At 39.0% G+C, this 22,716-nt stretch overlaps 1 protein-coding gene across 2 annotated transcripts in view; it reads right to left on the minus strand.

Moving 5' to 3' along the window:
* Positions 1-21,177, minus strand: part of LOC127545356 (E1A-binding protein p400-like) — a 135,537-nt gene extending 114,360 nt beyond the window's left edge. For both annotated transcript variants that reach the window (XM_051972580.1, XM_051972579.1), the window contains exon 1: positions 21,109-21,177. The gene's annotated coding sequence lies outside the window, so the exon portion shown is untranslated. The remainder of the gene's footprint in view (positions 1-21,108) is intronic.
* Between the last annotated feature and the right edge of the window lie 1,539 nt (positions 21,178-22,716).

Raw genomic sequence — 22,716 nt, forward strand, 5'->3', positions numbered from 1 at the left:
AAGTCAGATATGATAGAGTTTTGATGAATATTGAATGAAAAAAGAAAGAAGCTGACATTTTTTTGCTGTGTATGATACCTTTATAAAAAATTTACCATCTATAAGTTTATTATAAACCTCACAAATGCAAAAAAGCAGAAATATTAAATGTACCTTTTTCTGATCATAATACAATAAAAATTGTATTCAATAAAGGATCTTTGAAGCACAGATTAAAAATTGAAAACTAAATAACTTAATCTTAAAGAATAAGTGGGTCAAAGAACAAATCACTGAAACAATTAGTAATTTCATTAAGGATAATAATAAGACAAACTAAAATTTGTAGGATGAAGCCAAATCAGTACTTAGGGGAAAATGTAATTATCTAAATGCTAAAAATCAATAAAAGAGAGATCAACAAATTGTGTAACTAAAAAATTCGAAAAAAAAGAAACTAGAAAAAAGAACATATTAAAAATCCCCAACTGAATGCCAAAATAGAAATAAGAGAAAAATCAAAGGAGAGATTAATAAAAATTTTATCACTAAGAAAATGAAACATTGAGGGTAACTAGATGACACAGTGAATAAAATACTGGACCCAGAATCAGGAGGTCCTGAATTCAAATCTCAGATACTTGATATTTTCTAGCTATGTCCTTGAGCAAATCACTTAACCCCAACGGCCTTGCCAAAAAAAGAAAGAAAAAAAGAAAATGAAACACTGAAGTAAAAAATAAAACTAGAAGCTGGTTATTTTTTTAAATAAAGTAAATAAATCATTGAGTATTTTATTTTTAGAAAAAAAAAGAAAGAAAACCAAAGTGCTAATACCAAAAATGAAAAAGGTAAATTCACAGCCAATGAAAATGAAATAAAAGCAATTACTAAGACTATTTTGTCCAAGAAGATACCAATAAAATTGATTATCTATCTAGATAAAATGGATGAATATTTACAAAAGTATAAATTCCTCAGACTAACAGAATATAAAATAGAATACTTAAATTACCCTACCCTAGAAAAAAAGACATTTAACAAGCCACAAATAAGCTCCCTAAGGGGGGGGAAAAAAACCAGGACTAGAAGGAGTTTCATGTGAATTCTACCAAATATTTAAAGAATAATTAATTCTAATACTATGCAAACTATTTGGAAAAATAGGTAGAGAAGAACCCTCCCCAAAAATATGTTTTTTGACATCCAAACCAAGAAACATTATAACAAAGAAAACCACACATCAATTTCCCTGGTATATATATATATCAGTTCAAAAAAATTAAATAAAATACTAGTAAAGATATTACAGCAATATATCACAGAGAGCATACATTATGATAAGGCTGTAGAGTTGGTTCAATAATAGGAAAATCATGAGCATAATTGATTACATCAATTACAAGAACAAAAATAATATGGTTATTTCAACAGATGTAGAAAAGCCTTTCAACAAAAATACAACATCAATTCCTATTTCAAAAGAAACAAACAAACCAAAAAAAAAAAAAAAACACTAAAAAAATATGAGAACAAATAGAGCTTTCATTAAAATAATAAAAAAACTCTCTAAAATCAAGAACTAATATTATCTGTAATGGGGATAAGCTAGAAACCTTTCTGATAAAATCAGAGGTGTTTAAATGCTGGCAATAGTAATAAGACAAGAAAAGGAAATTGAAAAAATAACACAGACAAAGAAGAAACAAAGCAACTATTTTTTACAGATGGCATAATGGTTTTTATAGAACCATACAGAGTTAACTTAAAAACTAATTGAAACAATTTTCAATTTTAGCAAGGTTTCGGGACATAAAATAAATCTACACAAATCATTAGCACTTCTGTATTTTACCTACAAAATCTCGCAAAAAGAGAAAGAAAAAGAAATCCCATTTAAAATAGCTATAGACAATATGAAATATTTGGGAATCTATCTGCCAAGAGATGCAGGAATCACAAGAACACAATTAGAAAAGCCTTCACATAGATATAAATGCCTGGAGAAATTTTAATTGTTCATGAGTAGAGAGAATTGCAAAGCCTGTGCACAGAGGTACAGAAGGATTTTAGTTTAGTGGTGACAGTAATCATCAGAAAGACCTAGCTTCTCAACTACTGAAGGGGACCCTAAGATATGACTTCAGGGATCTCTCAGTAACAAAGAAAAAGGAGTGCCTGAGGTGTAAGCTCAGCAAGAAGATAAGTGAGTTCTCACTGCATGAGTGGGATATAAGAAGTGCACAAGGGAACAACCCAGATCACTGACTTGCAACCATTCTAGGAAAGATCTAGAAAGATACTTTTATCTGTGACAGATGACCTTTAAAAAAGTATATCAATAACCTGCTAGCAAAATGGTATCAACACAGAATATAATGGGCCCTAGAGGTAGCCTATATTAATTGCACTATAAAAGAATGGAAATATGTATCTATGCAAATTACAGGTTGTGAACATGAGAACCAAAGTGGCACTATCCCACTGAGTCAAGATATCCTTGACTATCTGATGGCAGCTATTTGTTTTCTGGCTGGAGAAGAGCAATGACTATTATCAGATTCGTAAGGCAGAGGAAGATTAAAAAAAAATGATTACTCTCATTTGTCCAACTGAATTTTACCAACTCAAATATATTCCTCACGGCATCTGCCGGCTCTTACCACTTTCTGAAAGAATGACAGAGAAAGTATTTACTTTCAAGTGTGGGAATGCCTTGATGACATCATTATCTTTGGGAAGACCCAGAAAGTACATGAAAAGAGATTAATGAAAGAATTGAATTAGTTAGAAGAAAATGGCCTGAACTTTTTGATTAACAAGTGGCAGTTTCTTAGAACCTCTGTCAAATATGGGCATCACATGATATAACAAAATGATATGAGCACTGACCCAGAAAAGATATGAATACTCCTGCTTTGGACATGGCCAAAATCTTCTGACATCTTAGAGTTTTTCTTCAATTTGGTGATTACTCTCAAAGATTTGTTTTTTTAAAAACTATGCTGTGCTAATAAAATTCATTTGGAAGGGGGAAAAGGGTCGAGAATATCAATGGCATTAAATGGGGAAAATTGCAAAAAAAAAAAAAAAAGGGGGGGGGGGGGTCCTAGTTGTACCAGACTTAAAACTGTATTATAAAGTGGCACTCATCAAAATCATTGTGGCATTGACCACGAAATAGAATAGTGGATCAGTGAAATAAATTAGGTTCACAAGACACAATAGTCAATGACTATAGTAATCCAGTGTTTGATAAACCCAAAGACTTTAGCTTCTGGGATAAGAACTCACTATTTGACCAAAAACTGCTAAGAAACTTGGAAAACAGTATAGCAGAAATGAGAGAAATAAGGCATAGACCAACATCTTATACCTTATATCTTGATATAGGTTCATGATTTAGTATTAGAAGCCATTTAGGGGAGCAAGGGATAGTTTACTTGTCAGATTTGTGGAGAAGGGAGGAATTTATGACCAAATAAGAAATAGAGAACATTATGAAATACAAAATGGATCGTTTTAATTACATTAAATGGAAAAGGTTTTGCACAAACAAAACCAATGTAGCCAAGATTAGAAGGGAAACAGAAAGCAGGGAAACAATTTTTAAAGCCAGGATTTCTGACAAAGGCCTCATTTTTTAAAATAGCTCTTTATGCAAAGAAGTTTTCAACATTCACCTTTGCAAAACCTTGTAAGGCCTTTATACTAAAAAATATAGAATTGACTCAAATTTATAAGAATACAAGCCATTCTTCAATTGATAAATGGTTTAGGGATATGAGCAGATAATTTTCAGATGAAGAAATTAAAGCCATTTTCAGTCATATGAAAAAAAATGCTCTAAATAATAATTGAGAAGAAATGCAAATTAAGACAACTCTGAGGTACCAACTGCTTCACATCTCTCAGATTAATTAAAATGATAGAAAAAGATGATAAGTGTTGGAGAGGATGTGGGAAAACTGGGACATCAATACATTGTTGGTGGAATTGTGAACTGATCCAATCATTCTGGAGAACAATTTGGAACTATGATAAAGGTTGGAGGGGACATGGAAAAACTGATACACTATAGCATTGTTGGTGAAGTTGGAGATCCATTTGGAACTATGCCCAAAGTGTTATAAAACTGTGCATACCTTTTGATCAAGCAGTGTCACTACTGGATCTGTATCCCAAAGAGATAATTTTAAAAAGGGGGAGGGGGGGGAACAGACCCACATGTATAAAAATGTTTGAAGCGGCTCTTTTTGTGATGGCAAGAAACTGGAAATTGAGGGGATGTCCATGAATTGGGAAATAGCTGAATAAGTTGTGGAATATGAATCTAATCGTATATTACAGTTCTATAAGTAACAGTGAGCAGGCAGATTTCAGAAAAGCCTGGGAAGATTTATTTGAATTGACGCTGAGTGAAGTGAGCAGAACCAGGAGAACATTATATACAATAACAGCAACATTGTGTGATGATTAACTATATCAGACTTAGCTCTTCTCAGCAATACAGTGATCCAACACAATTCCAATAGACTAGGGATGGCAATGCCATCTGCAGCCAAAGAGCTATGAAGACAATGAAGACTGAAGTATATACTCTTTTTACTTTTGATAGTTTTTTTTTTCTTGTGGTTTTTACTTTTGCTCTGATTTTTCTTTCACAACATGACTAATATGGAAATATATTTAAAATGATAGTACATATATATAAATATACATATGTATGTGTATATATATATATATATAAAACATACCTATATCAGATTGCTTACGGTCTCAGGGAGGGGAAAGTTAGGAGGAGGAGGAAGGGGGGAAATTTTGGAACTTAAAATCCTACAAAAATGAATGTTGAAGACTACCTTTACATATAATTGGAGAAAATAAAATATTATGTGGGGAAAAAAGGAAAAATATGCTGCTCTTCCTAAACCATTGACTCACTTCATTCATGCATATATGATTGAAAAGGCATAGGAGCAGAAAGACAAGAAATATAACATTTTGAAGCCAACAAACCTCTCTGGGAGTCTGGCCAGACAGACATGAAGAACCTTTTAGGGACTTGATTACCTGTTAGACACATAAGCCAGTGTTGGCCTTTACTGATTACAGCAAATCTCCTGTCTTGCATATTGAAGGCTAGCTTAGAAGGCTAGGGAAAAGTGTTATAGAAAAAAAAGAAATGGTCACATAAAATTAGTTGCATTTGTCAGGACAGGTTTGAATGGCAGTGAGACCTTTGAACATGTCTATAAGCTTAAGTTTTGGCTTTGAAACAGATTATCAGAGAGACATTTAAAGAGTATGTGTGTGAAGAAAAGTTCGAAATATGAACTGACAATAACCCACTAACATACTTGTGACCAGTGCTAGGTGAAAAGTTGGATCAGTGTGATCACTGTATATAATGTTCTCCTGGTTCTGCTCACTTCACTCGGCGTTCAAATTCAGCTGTTTTCCAGAGATGGGCAGCAGTGCTAACCACCTATAAACTTAGCATTCATTGCTGACCAGGAAAGATCAGTGAGAACAAAGTTTTAGCAATAACCAAAGAAGGAGTGGAAGCTCCATACAACAACCAAAGAACTGCACCGAAGCAGAAGATGATACAGCTGAAAGACTAGGACTTCCACCAAACAACATGGGAGCAGCACTTGAGAATCTCATTCACTTCTTCTTTACCTCAGATGTCTGTGGATGATAATGAGGAGAGCAGATAACCGACAAAGGGCTGCATGAAGCTATGCAAGCGCCAGTCTTCTGAATGCACCTTACCATTGAGAAGCTGGCAGGAGCTGGAGCTGGGCAATGGAGGACGACCCTGGACTCTAAAAATCATTCCTGTGACATCAAGCAGCAGCTGACGCTCCCAAGACAAATTACTCTATAATAAAATCTCTGAATTATAATTTTGACCATGTGGATTAAGAAAGGAATCTCAAGCTACTGAGAAACATTTTATTAGTCCAAGATGGCCATGAATGTTAGAAAGGACTTTGAGACTTAAACCTATGCTGTGTAAAGCACTCATGTTGGTTCCTCAGGGAACATAAATACTACTAATCCTTGGGAACTTGTCTATATTTATTTTCTATTTCTGAAATGAGCTGTCAAGAACATAAATCATATATTGGTAGTAACAGACCCCTTCACTATAATATGTATATGCTCAAGTATATACAACTGGGAACCAGAAAGCCCCAGCAGTTGCTCAAGTACTGTGGGAGAGGCACTTTTCAGTGACTGGACCTTGTACCAAGACTAAGTTGGGACCAAGTAGAGAATAGGAAAGCAAAATGTTCAGAGAGATGTGAGCTCTGGCTAGGGCAATCCTCGAAGAGACAACTCTCAAGGGGATCCATAAGCTGAACATTTCGGCTGCTCTCTGAGGCTCACATTAGGAACTCGTGAAATCAGAATAAAAATCTCAGAGGCATTAGCATGTGACTTTCTTCGTGTATGTGCACCTGGTATATTGCCAGTGGCTTTATACCCCACCTTTTGATATTTAGCAAGAACCATGCTTATCTATTGATTTGTATTTTGGAAGAGAGGGGAATGCAAATATTCATAACCAATACATCTGCTGAGAAATAAAAAATGGATGAGTGGGATGTAGGATGTGCACAGGGGCAACCAACAAGACAAAGCTTCCCACAATTGCATCTTCATACTGGAAGAATACTAAAAGTAATAAACAATGATATGTTCTGTTCACTGTCAGGTCCTTTGACAATGTGACAGAGTCCTGTTAAGAAATCTTGCCACATAAGTTAGCAGACTGAGGGAAAGCAACTCCTTACTTAGTCATGAAGAGGCTAAACGAAGTAGCCCCTGAGACTAGTAGGAGCCTAGTCAGGATCATTTATCAAAATCACCTAGTGCCCACTGGTGAGGTACTGGGCCTCGTCATTCCCCTCCTGGTTTCTCCATCATGTTTTGGGAATCTCTTCTTTCTACAAGATCACATCAGTCCAAGAATTCATGGGTCAGTATGTGCTATCCCTGGGACCCTCTCCCTCCCTCTGATTGGAGGGTGGAGACCTCTCCTCCTACAGCCTCCATTTATATGCCCAGATCAGTCATCTCTTCATTGCCTACTTCCCTGCATTCTTCTGCATTTTCCCAGAGTGATGAAGAAAATACTTTCTCTTCCCCACATAGTTTTCTTTTATGTGTTGGTTTAGGATTGTCTTTTGCCTTTCTTTTGATCCCCAGTACTTTACCCCAGTGCATGGCTCATAGTAGGCACTTAACATGCTTATTGGCTTACTGCTGGATGGTCAGGTTGAGGCTGAGAGATACTTACAGGTGAACTAATTGAGCCTAGTACTGCTACCCTAGAGTCTCCTTGGGGCCAGATAATTCCTCAGAACACAGTAACACTACTAGCCAATCTGAGCTCCTTATAAAGTCAGATTTAGAAGGATAAGACTATAGTTCTGATGGGGATTATGATCAGCCCTTATCATCCACTAGTACATGTATAGGTACAGATAGGTCAGCAGATCCCAGGAGGATCAGACTCCCTGATAATATCCTAGGTGAAACTAAAGATACATATCCAGACGATAATGCCAATGCTGACCTTGAATATAATTACATAAATGCATAGAGGCATGTATTATTCAAGTATACTTCTGGCTATTATATTTTCATGTTGTGTTCTGTTTCGAAGCTCCAATAGTTTATAAATCTTGCTTGATTTTACTATTTGGCCTATCCTGTTGTAGAGTAGGTCTACCATTATTATGTTTTCTATGCCTATTTATTTTTGTTTGTGGATGTGTGCTAGCCTCTGTGAACTGTAAGTATGACATATCCCACATGTGACTTAGGCCTGCAGTTATTACAGCAACCTGCCAAGTGATGCTCCACGTTGTACTATGTGTATCACATGGATTGTTGTTGTCTCTTTGCTGCGCATAATACTCTAAGGTGATTTCTTTGGGTGTTAATAATGTTTACTCTGTTATTTATTAATAAGGATTTGGTACAAAATTGCATAAGGTACAGGTACCAACCTTGTCACATCTGATTTTGCAAAGACTTTAAAATTTCAAGCTCTGAGATTAAACATTAACAGCTCTCAAAAAACTGTTTCTCACAGCTTGAGAAGAGAGGAAGCTAGCACAAGATCATATCTAAAGGCAAGGGTTTTGCCCAATGCAGGGAGTCTTTTAAGGATCTCTTTAGAGAAAGAGACATGAGAGGAGAAGGAGAAAATATGGAAGTATTGGTTAAATCCCATAGCCCCCTAACCACCCACACACAAAACAGCAGCATGATTGTGTGGAACAGCAACATCTTCACTTCTCTTCATCAAAACCAAACCTCCACAGGAGACATAAATGATGTTTATTTTTCCTTTTTTTTTAAATTGTGAGAGTTCATCAAACAGCTGGAGCACTGAGAGGAAAGAAAACATCCTTCCCCTTAGCCACCTTACTTGAGCTGGGTACACTTGGCACTTACTACTAATTGCACCCTTTTACTTTTATTATTAAAGACTGCATCTAATAGTTCTAATCCTGTTTCTCATAAACACCTCTGGCTGACCCAATCCTTGCATTTCCTGGAGTCCCTGTGTTCCAAACATGAGAGCTGGGGCAATTCTAGAAGTGACATAAAGAATTGTGGCCTTTCCTAGCACAATGCTAGAGCTTTTGGAGAGAGTTCTTGCTCTCTAACTGGAGACATCATCATGACCATTTCAACCTTACACTTCAAGGGTAGAACTATGAAGAAAAAAAAAATCTGCCTCATGGCTTTGATAGTGATTGAGAATTATACTTTTAATTTATAGTCCAAGAATGCTGCCTACAGCACTGGCAAGGCAAATAACTAGCTCAGGGTCCCAGAGCCAGGACAAGCAGAAGCAGGACTCAAATTCTGACTTGGAAGACAGTTCTCAACCTACAATCCCCAAAGCCTCTTAATTTTAAAAATGATATCTAAAATACATATAAATTACTTGGGGCTGGTAAGGGCATCTAAGGAGGCTTTGGGTAGGAATGCTAGAATCTGAGAGTTGGGAAGTCAGTGGCCATCAATTCCTACTTTTATATAAAAGGGATCAGACTATAATATCACTGACAATGCATCTCCATGGTCTCTGCTTGAAGACCTTCAAGAAGGGGAAGTCCTCCATATTTCAACAGTGGAATGCCCTACCTTGAAATTCCACTCTGGGACAATTCAAAAGCTTTTCTTCCTATCAAACCTAAATTTACCCTCTCTGGAACTTGCACTCAAATGGAATACTAATCCCTCTTTCATAGGACAATCCTTCAAATATTCAAGCACAGTCTCTTATCCAGATTAAACATCCCCAGTTCCATCAATCAATATTCACAGCATGAATTTAAGCACATGGATATTATGAGTCTGGCTTTTCTAGATACTTTCCAGCATAGCCCTATCCTTTTCAAATTGTATTACACCGAGCTGAACAGAATATTTGAAGGGAGCACCTTGTCCTTACACTTAAAAATTGATTAGAACAGTAAGATGAAAAGGTAAATAAGTCACAATACGAAGTGAAGATTTCAGATGTAGTTGTGGGATAATAGAAAGAGCTTTTGGGTTCAAATTTTAACTTCATTTGCTCTCTATATGGTTCTGAGTCTGCAAATCACATAAAACCAACACATATCTATTAAATACTTATTATATGCAAGAACTGGGGAGACAAAGGCTAAAAAAAAGATATAATCCTTAAACGTTGGATGAATTTATATTCTATTAGGAGGGATAAGACTTATATGTAGATAACTATACTTACAAGGTAGGGAGGAATAACTGTAAAGGAGAGAACCAGACAAAGCAAATACTATTAATTGGAAAATTCAGATTAAACTTAATGAAAGAGACAGTATCTGAGCTGAGCTGAGGCAAGAATTGAATTTCACAAGAGGAGGATTTAAATAGGCAGGATTATTAGAGGGCATAAGGAGTTCAAGAAATAGATCCCAGTCCAGTCTAGTCGGCGTATGTAAAAGTGAGTAATAAGAATCAGACTGAAAAGGTGTACAGAACCAAGGTTTCAGCGGGTATTAGCTATACCAGTCTGAGAAATTTACATTTTATTCTATGGAAATAAGTAGTAAATGGATGTTATTGAATAGAGAAGTGACATAGTCAAACCAAATCCTTAGAAAGATTCTCTCTTAGCATAACTGGAAAGGATGGTTTGTGAAGAGATTGAAGGCAAAAAAACACATTAAGTAGGAAGCTATTGTTTGGGGTAAGGGATATGAGGGCCTTGCATTAGGGTGCTTAAACATGAGAGCAAACAGAAGAGAAGGGATATGAGGGATTTTATGGAGTGACAAAAGCTCTGACAACTAACTAGACAGGAGGTGAGAGAGGCTACTCACTTAACCTTTTTTGTAAAATTAGAACACTAGGATTAGATTTTGACCATTTATGTTTTCTTTCAGCTTTAAATCAATGCCCCTATGAAAGGATCCTGTAGAACCAGAATATTAAAAATGGTTACAAATAAATGAAGAAAATAGTATTTGAACTCAGACTGAATAAAATCTTAGATTACAGATGTAATTTAAACCCAAAGCTCTGCAGCATGGAAGTCTCTCCTCATTAGTATAAATTGATGTGGAGCAGAATTTAAGAGAGAAGTGAGATTCAGTCTCTTTAGTATCTTTGAGACTTCTATCTTCCAGACAGAGATTTTTAAAAAATGAACACTGCCAATCCCACTTGATACTAAAGGGAAAAAAAGGCTCTGGGAAGAAGCCTACATGTAGAACTTCAATCACATCCCCTATTCCCATCTTGCTATATTTGAAAGTTTAAGGAAGTTCCCCTTAGATGAGAACTGGGATCCTCTCTCTTGGCTGAGCTGAGTTACTTTATTCCCAAGAGCTCTTTCAATCTGTCTCATCTGGTATATATATTCTCAATTTCATACTTTCTTTGAATTCTGTTTTGCTATCAATTTAGATAAATGAGCATTTAGTATTTGCTGTGTTCATTAAGGAACTGGCATTTGGTGGGAAAGGTGTGAAACCTTGAATATGAAACTTGGGGTCCTCTGCTCCCCATTAGGGAGTAGCAGTCAGAAGTTTGATGAACCCGAAAGCCAAATTCCCTCAACACTTAACAATATTTATTCTAATTCAATGCTCTTCTCTATGAAGAGAAAAAAATTAGCAACTGATTCCATCTCCTGCTTAAAAAAAAAAGAAAAAAAAAAAAAAGCTAGATTATGGGGTCCATGAAGCAGGTGTGTTTGTAAAGGCAGATAAGAATCAGGTATGAAAGCTTTTAAATCAAAGAGTTTACACTTCATTCTAAAAGTAATAGAGGTATTGAAGCTTTTTGAACTAGAGAGTGACTTTTAAGGACATCACTCTGGAAGTTCTGTGAAAGATGGAGTGAAGAGAAAAGAGACTTGAAGCAAACATTATTGAGGCAATTGCAATAGTTCAGAAGAAAGGTGAAAAAGGCCTGAACCAAGATGGTTATAACATGAGTAGAGAAAAAAAGCTGAGGAAAGTCATGCATTGGCAACTAAGTGTCAGGAAAGATTGTGGTATCAGCAGACACATAGCTGGAAGTTTCTAAGAAAGTGTTTGAAATGTTGACCTAAAGAACAAAGGAGTGGGAGAGGGAGGAATTGGACTAGAGATACAGATTTAGTAGTCATTAATAAAGAGGTAATATTGAAAGCTATGATAATATCTAAGGCTACCCAAGAAAAAAGCATAAACAGAAAAGACAAGGCTAAAAAATGGAATCCTGGAGAAAGCCAACATTGAGGGAACATGAGGAGCAAGAGGTAAAAGTGAATAAAACAAGAAAAGAATAGCTGGAATCCATACCTCCCAAAATTGCTGTATCACAGCAAAATGCCTGTCAGATGGAGAATGGTTAAACAAATTATGACATATGAAGATAACACAATTTTAAGAAAGTTAGCCTTCCACAAACCTAATTACCAAATGGGACCTTCTAACTAGACCACACCAAATAAGATCCTAATAAGTCTGTTGAATAAATAAGAAAAATGTGATGAAGGAGGGAGCCTCAAAAAGAAATCCAGCTTCTTAACAGCAATCGAAAGGAATCTGGGAGAATGGGAAAACAAAAAGAGGCATAATGAGAAAAGCTACAGATCTGACAGCAAATCTGCTTGAACACGCTCATGGAAAGTCAGAGCAGAAGTTTTTTTGAATTCTCCCCTTGCCATTTTCTTCTAGGCCCACTATAGGGAAGACAGTAATCTTGAATCACCCCTCTTCTGGTTCCAAGAAAAGTTAGAAATTTTTGTAACTTTTCCTTTAGTTTTAGGAAAACTTTCCTTTAGGAAATAGGAAAATCTGTTTTCCTTTCTTTGTTTTAAATATTTCCTTTGTCTTTATAACCACAAGGCCTTGACTACTCTGGGTGTATTTGCTGAAAATAAGAAGGCAGATACTAGAAGGAAAAACATCCTCAGAAAAAAGGAAGAAATAGATCTAACACTGAAATGTATGCTGGGGGCTTAAAACTTAAAACACTAAGAGAAAATTACAGCTCCTTTGATCCATCTTCCCAGAGTAGAGAAGAACTATTTATGTTGGGGAAATCCAACTTGGGAGTAAGTCAGTTTGGTGAAATGGGCAAATAAGAGTGATTGAACAATAACGACTATACCAGAGAATATTTTTAAGCTGAAAGGAATGACTAAAAGAACATGTTTGGAGAAACCTGGGAAGTCTTGAATAAACTTATGCAAACTGAAATGAGCAGAACTAAATATATATATAGTGTGTGTGTGTACATTCACTACAGCATTATTAAGAAAAAACAATTTGTTGAGACTTAAGAATTATGACTGACACAAAGACCAATCACATTCCCAAGAATGGTAATGAGTCATGGTTTTCATGTTTTGCCAAAGAGGTGAGGCAAGAGGTAAAGTTTGAGATATGCATTTTCATAAATAGCTAATGTATTTATTTATTCACTAGTTAACATTTATTTGTCACAGTGGAGGGCTTTCTAAGGGTGAGAGAATTAGGAGGGAATATTGGAAACAAAAAATAATATTTTATAAATGGAAGAAAAAAGGAAAGAATGTCAATAAATCATTAAAAACATACAGACGAGAGCAGAAGCAAGTTCAGAAGAACAGATACAAGGCAATGTTGGAAGTACCATGTTCAATTTGAAATATGTAAAAAATAATATATGTAGTGGAGATTCAGTTTCAGATGCAATCTGTTATTTGTATAGGAATATGTTCAGAATCCAATTCTCCCTGTGCAACTAGAGAACTGTTCGGTTCTGCAAACATATATTGTATATAGGATATACTGCAACATATCTAACATATATAGGACTGCTTGCCATCTAGGGAAAGGCGTGGAGGGAGAGAGGGGAAAAATCGGAACAGAAGCAAGTGCAAGGGATAATGTTGTAAAAAATTACCCTGGCATGGATTCTGTCAATATAAAGTTATTATAAAGTAAAATAAAATATATAAAAAAGGAATATGTTCAGAATTAAAAGGAAAATCTGGGGGGAAATTATTCATGGAAACAAAGTAAACTTTCAAAACTTCAAAACGAGAGAAGTGATCAATAGTGACAAATGCTATAAAGAAAATGAAGTTGAAGGAAAAAACAAATGGATAATTGATGAATATCAGAGTAGTTTTTGAGGGAGTAGTTTCAATATAAAACCAAAGAGCAAAATCCTGAAAGGTGAATTGGTGGTGAGATCATGCAAGCAGTGGATATCAAACTTCTTTCTTAGGGAAAATTGGAAGGGAAGGAGGTAGCATCCTAGCTAGGTTAAGAAGGTGACAGTTTTTGGACAGATGATAAACCTGAAGGTAAAAATATATAGAGAGATTTTATCCAGATGTAACACTGCATGGTCTTCCTCTGCTGGACTTTCAGGAGGACATGGTCAGAAGTCATAACAGGATGGGCTGGGATCTCCTGGATCTCCTGAATCCCTGATGCCATGGAGCTATTGGAACGTGTACTCACTAGAGCCTCTGTGCTTTTTTTCTGTTATTGCCTGCCTTCCCACTCATCCACCCATCTCTCCCCCTCACTGGCTTTTCCTAATTTTTGCCTCCTGCAATTCCTGGCTTCCTTCAAGACTCAGTTCAAATGCCACACTCAGGGAGAAGCTTCTCCTGGCTCCCTCAACTGCTGGTCTCTTAATGTTTGTGTAGTCTCCCCCATTGGAATAAAAGCTCTTCAAGGGCAGGAATTATTTTAGTGCACTCTTCTAATTTCATTGCTTGGCACAGTCTCTGGTACACAGTAAATATTTAAGAAATGATGGCTGCTTGCTTGCTTGATTGGAATGCCTTTTCTCTGTTCTTCAAAGCCCAGTACACATTCCCCATCTTACCTGATTCATGTGGCCAAAGTGGTGTCTCCTTCCTCTGAACACTTAAATTGCTTATTGTATAATCCACTCATTAGGCTCTACAAAGCACAAATTTCCCTATATTGTCAGTTCTCTTGGTGTGTGTTTTACTTACCTATATGGATTATAAACTCCTTGATGCAAGGGATAATGTCTCACAGCCCCCACAGAACCGAGGCACGGTGTCTTTCACAAATTATACACACACACACACACACACACACACACACACACACACACAGAACATAATTGAAAAACTGAACTGAAAAATATAGAATTATTGAATCAGACTTTCTCTAAACAAAATGTTAAGCTTCAGATAGGAAGTAGGGGCCTTCTGATCACTTCTGATCACAATTTACTGCCCCACACTTCTGTCCAAATTGGTCGTCTCACTGGTGTAGATATTCCCTTCAGCAATGTCTATCAACAGCCCTTTTACAACTTGGTATTTTGGCTATCAAAAGTTACTATGGACAAAAAATATCCCTCATTCAGTAACTAAGCTGCTGATTAGGCTAGTGCTTGCACCATGAAACATGGGCCAGAGCAGGACTTATTCTTGAAGCTTCTGGATTGAAAAGAGCTGCTATACCCTGTGTAAGTGTCATTCCCACAGTCTTCAAGAATCTCATGTCATCTCCATGTAAAAGAAGGTAGCGAAAGACCTTAGTGGATACTACTCTACATGTTAAATTAAAAACAAAAACAAAAAACTTGTAATGTGACATGATATATTTTTAATATAAGAGTTTTATTAATTTTTGAACACTTCCTTTCCAATTGATAATAGTATTAAAAGAAGCATGTGATACAGTGGAAAGAGAACCAGTCCTAAAGTTATGGAATTCAAGTCCTGTCTTTGACACTTGCTATCTTGGACAAACAGTTACTTCTCTGGACTTCAATCTCCTCATTTGTAAAGATGAAGGTAATGAACTAGATGGTTCCTGGGATTACTTCCAGATCAAGATTTAGGATCCTGTTATCAAATGGAGGAATTAGATTTGTGCTGTTTAACTTCAAGTAGCAAAACTTGAAGCAATAAGTGGGCAATGCAAATTAACTCTGCTTCCTAGAGCCTGAGCCAAGTTCTTTTTTGTCCTTGGGAAGCTGCAGTCTCTCAAAGTGCACATAGTCATGTTTTTGCAGATAATCAGTGAGAACCGTCAAAAACCAATAAAGTCATTGAGTCGGAATGAATCCAAAAGGAAAGCACATGAGGATTTTTAAAAACACGGAAGCATAAATGGCCTTAATGGGATATATCCAATGTCCTCAGAGTAAAGGAACTGAGGGAGGTGTGAGATATTCGGCCAGGGTGAAAAGGCACTGTGGTCACAGACCACCATAACCTCCATGAGTGTTAAAAGGGGCTTTCCCTCTTGTTTAAAGTGATTATAGAATCATGGATGGAAGGACTAGCTACACAAAAGTTCTCGTCATTAAAAAAAAATCTGGAGGTTTTGAAAATCTACAAGCTCAATGTAAGTGAATGATATGCCATGGCAGTCAAACACTTAAGAACAATCTTAGGGCTGTATTGAGAGGCACTGAGTCTAGTATGAAGAACTGGATCGTCTTGTTGCACTGTAGGTGAATGGATTATATTCATTTCACTTTTAGCAAGAGTGTTGCCAAACTGGAATAGGTCAAGTGGAGGGCAGCCAGATGCTGAAGGAGCTGGAAAACATGCCATCTAAAGACCTGCTGAATGAATTAGGGATATTTAAGGTAGAAAAGAGAGGGACACAAAGGAAGCAGAGGAAAAGAACCTATGCATACAAAAATATTGAAAGCAATTCTTTTTGTGGTGATGACAAAGAACTGGAAATTGAGGAAATGCCCACATCCGGGGGAATAGCTAGACAAGCTGTGGCATATGATGGTAATGGAATACTATTGTGCTATAAGAAACAATGAAGGGGATGGTTTCAAAAAAACCTGGGAATATTTTATGAACTGAAGCAAAATCAAGTGAGAAGAACAATTTATACAATAAAAAATAAACAATAATTGTAAAGATAATCAACTGTGAAAAAGTTAGTAACTTTGACCAATACAATCATCCACATAACTCCAAAAGACTTATGACATAAAATGCTATCTACCTCCATATAGAGAACTGATATATTCACAGTGCAAACAGAAGCATTTGTTTTTAACTTTTTTATTCAGAACATGGTTAATGCAGAAAAGTTCTGTGTGATTGTATATTGAGTATAATATTTCTTACTTTCTCAATAGGTGAGGGAAGGGCAGAGGACATGCAAGAATGTGGAACTAAAAATAAAAATGAAGGGAAAAATAAGTTAATGTACAAATTGATCCCAGTGGTGACCCTGAAGAATGTGCTGTAACCATATTACTAGATCTCCTTTTTTGTGGGAGGCAATAAAATTAACTCAAAACATATAACCTGATTCACAGCATACACATTATATTACTTGAGTAGAACAAATATAGCTCTTTAAAAACAGAAGAGAGAGATATTTAGAAGGGAATAGGATAACTATCTTCAAGTATTTTAAAAAGCTGCCATATGGAAAAAGAATCAATACTAGGTCATGCCGGATTTTTTGCTTTTGCAACAGGGTTTATAAATTGATAGATGAGAGTGATGCAATAGAAATAATTTACCTAGACTTCAGTAAAATATTTATTTAAATTTAAATAAAAAATATTTATTAAATTATTTGCTATTCGAGGAAGAAGGAGAGGAGTATTAAGGAGGTGAGGATGGGAAATGTGAGTTGAATAACAGATTATGTGGATTTGGATCTAAGTGAATGAACAGACTCAAAGAGGAGTTTTTAATGATTCCTTGTACACAGTATTTCACATCCTGACTCTGTTCTTCAACACAGGCTGTCCCTTATGCCTAGAATGCCTCATCTCCACTGTTTAAAATCCCTAGCTTCTTTCAAAACTAAGCTAAAATGTTGCCTCTAAAGCCTTACCTCATTTCCCCAGGTAGTAAAGTCTCCCCAAGTTACTTTGTATTCACTTAGCAAATATTTTGCTTATTTAAATGGATTCATTGTGTTTCCCCCAAAAGAATATAGCCTCCTGAAAAGTAAGATGTGGTTCACTTTTGTTCTACTTTTAGCACCAAGGACAATGATTGGCACATGGTAGGTGTTTAATAAATATTTCTAAATTGACTGATGGTTCAATGTGAATTTAAAAGGAAGTCTCCAGGGTAGTACCCTCTGGGCACTGTGCTTACCCCTTGTGAGACTGAAAATTTTTTACCAAAGACTTAAAGAAAGAAGCGGCAGCATCCTTATCAATATGCAGATGAAACAAAACCAGGAATGATAACTGACACACTTGATGGCAAAGTCAGGAATATGAAAAGGCCAGAACCCTGAGCAAAATCAATATGATGATATTTAGTAGGGCAAATGCAGTCTTATACCACTTATACCTGAGTTCAAGAAATCAAGTTCACTAATACAAGAAGGGAAAGTTATAGTTAGAAAGCAGTATGTCTGAAAAAGATCTAAGGGCTTGAGTGAATCAAAGGCTCACCATGAAACACTAGTATGGTTGAGAAAACAAAGCCCCCGCTACCCCCCCCCACAAAAAAAAAAGCTCACGTGATCCATGAAGCATAGTTTCTAAGAATAGGGAATATTGTTCCTTTCTCTCTATTCTTTTCCTGGACAGATGACTAAAACCTCATGCCTGTCTTTATTCTTGCCATACACTTTAGTGGTTAGGCAACTTTAAGGACCTCCTATGATTACTCTTATGGGAAAATAAGATTTAAAACTGTGTGAAATAACAAGCAAAAAAAACTTAACGTGGATATTTAATAAATAGCATGATATCTAATATTTGGGATAGCACAGAAAATCTTAAAATCTTTGACAAATTTGAGACTTCTTGACAACCCTAATAAATATAAGTTAAGAGACTAGTAGTTTATGAAGAAAGATGATACAGATTGCTCCAATACACCCTTGCTTGATCTTAGGCAAACAATTTAATAAGAAGTTTCACAGTATAGTGAAAAGAATCCTGAACTGGAAATCAGAAAGATTCAGTTTCAAATTCTGTTTCTGTCACTTAGGCAAGTAATAAGTAATCTATGGGACCTCTGGTTCAGTAGGTTTGGGTTGGATCCAATGGGCTTTAAAATGTCTTGCAGCTCTAACCCTCTAATCTCTCCAAATATGTAACTGAGCCAATCTATACATAAAGAATATTTACCTAGTTCCCAGGCAGTATTATAAACTATCATCAGTGGGTTTTTTAATTCCCTTAAATTCTCAAATCACATGCCCACAAGCAAGGAGATAAAGTGTCAGAGGCAGCTGGCACAGTGATACAGAGTTGACTTTGAAGCCAGAAAGATCGGTCCCAAGTCCTGCCTCTGATACAAAATGATTATGGGACCCTGGGCAAGTAAATCACCAGACTTCTCAGTGCTCTAGGTAGCTCTCAGAAAGTGCTGACATATATTGGTAGAGGGTGTTTACTCATCTGGGAGTTCCCTAATCACTCTTTTACTCACTAAAGTGAAGGAAAGACTTCCTATAAACCTCAACTCTTCTATCACAGATGGTTATTTCTAAAGAAGTTTTCTAAAGAATCCTTAGTCTGTTTACTTTTGTCTGGAAACTCAGAAAGAAATAAAAATGCTTCTAACTATCTCCAGAGTAAGCTTTCATAGACACTTTAAAAAGCATAAATAGCCTTCCCTATACATGGGATAAATAAAGTGAGCTAAGAGGTAATTGTTTCCACTTTGCTTCCTAAAACCTTTAAAGGAATCTTCCACTGAGAGCATTCAGAATAGTCTCAGAAGTGATACATTAGGTAATTTATATTCCTGGGAGAACTGAGGGACCGAGTGTTAAATTTAAATTAAAGGGATTTGATAGGTCCCAAGATGAGGGATGAGAGTATATGGCTTAGGGGGAAAGGGATTAGCTGGTAGATAAAACCTGAAACAGATGGGACTAGAATGGGAGAGTGACTAGAGATGCGTTACTTCCTAGAAACAGAGAGGGTGACAGCTCTGAAGCTAAGGGAATGAGATGACAGCTTTGGTTAGAAGGAACAGGAATGTAGGTGACAAGTCTAATCAGAAAGTACAATAATGTAGTGACAGCTCTTGGTCAGAGGGGACTAAAGGTGGGATGAAAACTCTACCCAGAAAGGATGAAAATAAGTATAACCGATTTGAGCAGAGATAGGAAATGGGGATGACATCCCTGATGGGAGAGGACAGAATGACAGTTCTGGCCAGAAGGGACAAGAATGAGGTCCACCAACTTATCAGTCTGTCACTGTGCTGACAACTATCAGCCTGTTATTTTGTCCTTTTAGCTGTCTGTTATTGCCAGGCTATCTCTGGTCCTGTTTCCATGTAGAATAGGCCCATCGCTGTGTCCATCACTGCCAGTCATCCCACAGCCAATACGTCTCTTGCTCCGTCAGCCTGTCCCTCACTGTCAGTGAGCCACTCATCACTGCCTATCACCATGTCCCAATGCTCTAATCTATCATGATAACAATGAGAATGTTTCTAGCAGCCTAACCAGCGCATCACCATGTCCCAACATCCAATAGTTATCAGGGTAAAATGAGTGTCCTTATCTGCCTATCACCATGTCCAATGTTCTGTGTCTATCATGATGATGAGCATGTCCCTAACAGTCTACCTCTAGATCCCAATGTCTTCTATCTGTCATGATGGTGATGAGTGTTACTCTCACCACATCCCAGTGTCCTACATCTATCCCATCAGTCAGTTCTTCTCAGCCTTGTTAGTCTCTCTACCTGTCTACCTATGTCCATCAATCCATTACTCAGTCATTGAGTCAATCAGTCCAACTCATTTACAACCTATGACTGTGACCTTGTCCATCCATCTGCTGGCTGGTCTGTAGGCCTGGTGACACTGTGCCCATCAACCCACTCCTGCCTCTGATGGATACTTAGCTGGAAGTTAGTTCCTTGTTATCTGAATCCAGGTTACTCTTTCCCATCTATCACTCTGTCCTTTTTGTCACCTGGTCAGAACTTGTCACCTGTCCATTGCTCTGCACATCCATCACCTGGTGCTCTCATCTCAGTGGATGGGTCACTACCCAGGAGCACCTATCTGATCCAATAAGTCACTATAAAGGCCAATCACGGTGCAAATCTTTGGTCAAAAGTGTTTCTGTCAAAGTTGGTGGTGATGGTGGTGGCGGATCCCTTTGTCCCTCACCTTGCTGCTGTCTGTCTGTCAGTCAGTCCTCTGGGTTCCCCTAGGGTCACTTCATTAGTCAGTTCCCCTGACAGCAGAAGGGAGCTGGTGCATCAGGGGCCGCAGACACTGAGGGTCATGCAGCATCTCTCTCCACCTCACTTTTCCCATCCACAGAGTGGGGCGACACCAGCGCCCGGCTGCCAGGCACCCCCACACACACACGTGCTCCCTGTCACTGAGCTCAGCATGAACTCAGGGCTGGGAGACCTGTACCCTCTCAGCCCTGGGCTCCTGCTGGGTTTTTCCACCTCCTCCCCCATCCTCCCCTGGCTCCCTCCAGTGCTCTAGCCGGCCAAAGCCAAGCCCGAGGCTGGGAGGAGGTCATGGGCCTCGAGAGGGCCACGACCCGGTCAGTCGGGGTCAGCTGCAGTCCTCAAGCGGCCGAGGAACCAGGGACCCGCAGGAGAAGGGACTCTCCCAGGTCACGCCAAGCCCCGCGCCGGTCAGCCAAGCCCTCCACTCACCCGCAGCGTGACAGGAGATCCATGGGCGCGGCGGCGCCTCCGCCTCCGCCTCCGCCTCCACCTCCTCAATACGAACACAATGACAGCTCCGCCACCCCCGCCCCCCACCCCCGCCCCCCAGCCCTGCGGCGCCTCTGCGCACGCGCTGCGCCTGGAGGACCCGGCCCTGCGGGCGGGGCGCGAGGCGGGGCGGCGGCTGTCCCGTGGCAAGCCGGCGGTCGGGGCGCCCGGACCGGGAGCTCCTCGCGCAGGCGCAACGAGCTCCCCGGCGGATCGCAGCGGGCTGAGTCGGGACCGAGGGAAATCCCACGGCGCATGCGTCAGATGGAGGCTGGAGAGGGAGGAGAGTTTGCCGATGCTCGGACCGCCCGAGAAGGTTCTCGGCTTCCCCCCTTCCTCCCTCCCCCCGAGCCTCGTCCTGCCCACCTTGGAGGAGGTGTACGGGAGCAGAGCTCGGGCGGGCTCGGGCGGGCAGCCGTACCCAGGAGACAGCGGTAGGACCTCAGCGTCTTCATCTGCAAAATGGGAATCCTGCCCTCGAGTTATTTCAGAGCCTCCAGGTCACAAATGCAACTCAATCCACAAACATTTATTAAGCCCCCGCCAGGTTCCAAGCACCATGCTGGGCAGATAAAGAGAAATTAGAAGAAAACTACAAAACTGCCCCTGCCCTCAAGGAGCTCACAGTCTAACGGGAAAATCAGCACTCACACAACCGTACAAAGGAGCCAAGGGCGGGATTGGCCAGAGATCCTCAGCAGAGGGCGGGCGCTAGACTGCAAGGGAGTGGGCAGGGGCTTCTTGAGGAGGGTAAGGGTCTGGGGAAGGGTTCCATCCTCCCCACCGCGGGCCGGGGCCGCGTGGAACAACAGAACGGACAAAGCCAAGAGGACGTTATGGAATGATGACTATGACAAGGGGTGTCCATAAGGCTTGAATGAAACCCCGGTCAGTCTGGCTTCTCTTGGTGCACCCTGTCTGCCGGCCACGCTGACACGGGCCTAATGCCTTCTGAAGGGAGCACTGAGGCCGTGGGTGGGGTGCAAGGCCCTGGGTGCCCCGCCTCTAAACTCCTGCGCTTCCTTCCGGAGGCTGCCGACAGTCAGGCCTCTCTCCCCCTGCTCAAGTTGTGTCCATGGTCCTTCAGTTATCCCATTTGAAAAAAGGGTCCTTCCAACTCAGGGTCTGTGTCCTGGGTCCCTTCCTTCCCCCCTCCTCCTTCCTGGAGAAGGCTGGCTCCCAAGAGAAACTGGCCTTTTTATTTGATCCCTCTCCTAGATGCTCATTAGTTAGTAAATGCTAGCTCAGGTAACCTACTTGCATTGGACTGCTGGGAGGCAAATGTCAGCTGCCCTGATGGTGATGATGAAGATGGTGGTGGTGGTGGTGATGATGTGATTATTGGTGAGCTGGCTGGATTCCAGATGAACATCTATTATCCCCATGATGAGATGAGAAAGCTGAGAAGGTGATTTGCCACCAGGTCACGCAATTAAATGAATTGTTACTGCTGAAAACAGACCGGCGCCTCCCATTTCCCAATTCAGAAGAACTGTGCCAAGCTTTCAGCACAAGACAGCTTTCTAAACCAAAAGTGCTGCCCAACCC

This window comes from Antechinus flavipes, chromosome 1 (genome assembly GCF_016432865.1).
Source record: "Antechinus flavipes isolate AdamAnt ecotype Samford, QLD, Australia chromosome 1, AdamAnt_v2, whole genome shotgun sequence".
NCBI lineage: Eukaryota > Metazoa > Chordata > Mammalia > Dasyuromorphia > Dasyuridae > Antechinus > Antechinus flavipes.